The sequence below is a fragment of the Plasmopara halstedii genome (genome assembly GCF_900000015.1).
Source record: "Plasmopara halstedii genome assembly, contig: Scaffold_658, whole genome shotgun sequence".
In the NCBI taxonomy this organism is placed as follows: domain Eukaryota; phylum Oomycota; class Peronosporomycetes; order Peronosporales; family Peronosporaceae; genus Plasmopara; species Plasmopara halstedii.
The window spans coordinates 148,615-150,435 of record NW_020187575.1 but is presented as its reverse complement, the minus strand read 5'-3'; positions in this window follow the sequence as shown (position 1 = coordinate 150,435).

The following is a 1,821-nucleotide window of genomic DNA, read 5'->3' as shown; positions in this document are numbered from 1 at the left end:
AGTATCTTCGCCATACATCCTTTGCTCACATCTAAGAAAGACGAAGGACTGGAGTAATGCGCTAGGGCGGGCAACAAAACCATCAGGGGGAAACGTCAAGTACCAGTGAGCTTTACAGACCCTACTGGAAAAGACCTGTTTTTCTGTTCTCTCGGTAATCGTGGTCGATATGACCCAGCTCAAAAATAAACGACTCTTTCTAGGAGAGGTTGGGCTGCTAGTACATCGTTAAACTTACTAATCTCATCGCCCGGGGCTTTGAAAATTCCGGAAAGTTCTGAAAGATTTAGGGGGGTCGTGCACTTACTAACAATGCGCGACTGTCAAAACAGTAGACATTGCGTGGAGCCTTTGGACATACCAAATACGGATACGTTATCCTTGTGACGGGGACAATGATAATCGTGTCAATGGTCTTGTTGGGACTTTAAGCAAATTTTGATAGCATGAAGCGTTGTCTAATCAGTAGCCTAGATTCGAGCATGATCTTATTTTAGCCATGATGTGGCTGGAACGCCACGAACCATGGGTCGACAAAAACTTGAAACAGTTTAGTTCTGTGCATTTGTCGGACATAAAATTGATCAGTATAGACAGCAATTGTAAGGTGTCTAGAGCTGAGCTTGAAAAGGAGAAGATGCAGGGAGGCGATGAGACGGTACAGCGCGACTGTATACCGTGGTCTCCAGGCAGTATATCTGTTGAGACGAGAAAGGACAACTGTAAGTCGTGGTTCCCAAATTGTATCCCTGGCGAGACGATAGGGTCTTGCTGTGAGGCTGTTACCGGTTTAGAGCCGATGAAGAGAGAAAGCGACTGTGTTTCGCAATATCGTGCGCCAGAGCTGGACAGGTCGAATGGTTACACAAAGTCGCGATTAAAAGTGCTAGCATCATGCTTCCGCGAGCTCTGTGGTTTCTCACACGGGTGAGTCCGTGACCACAACACCTAAGGGTCATAGTTTGAGCCCAGCTCATGGCCTTTCGGCTTTCGGGCTACCGCCGAGAAGCGCCAGGCGCACGACGATGCGGAGCGTCATGATCCTTCTGGTCTTGCCGAAGTGGCCCCGCAAACTCCCGTAGGTTCTCGGAGTTGGGTATCCCCACAACAGCGTAAGATATTGACTACTTCGACCGACAAGGCGTTCCACATGTTAGTGGACGCCACCATTATCATCGAGAAGAGTCGGCGGCGGGTGATGACAACTTGGTCGGTCACCGTCGGGTGACTCGCGATACTCTTGAAGCGTTGGAGGACAAAGTCCGTCGTCATCGGCATTCTTCCAAACATCTCTGCGAGGCCGCCTACCGTTGTGCGGATGACCTCAAGATCTTAGAGCACTTTTTTGAACCGACTGCCTCACGTTGAGGATTATCGTGCTCTGTCAGAGCGGCTCCTAGTCTTCGAGCAGACGAAAGGTCACTTCCTGCGATGGTGGAGCGCCTTGCGTCGTTGGAAATGGAAATTAATGCACTCCGTGCTCAGAACTAGTTGCTGGCCCAACTTCAGGGTGGCCGAGCGCCTTCTGGCGCCGTCCCGGCGCCAACGCTTTCGCGTTTACTTGCGAGGGATCCCGGTATGTTTTAAGCAAGTCCACATAAAATACCGGGTAGATGCGCAACTCGGAAGGTTTGGCGTATACACAAGGCTTTGCTTGGCCACGACTTTAATATGTCCAATAAACTGTGAACGGTGCTTTGTCTTAATGACAGCAGAGACTGCATGTGTAGGAAGATTTTGAGCATTTAATAAAACCAGGTCTCCGACCTCAAAGTTTTCAACATTTCTTCGGCTTCTTCCGTCTTTATTTTCTTTCTTCAT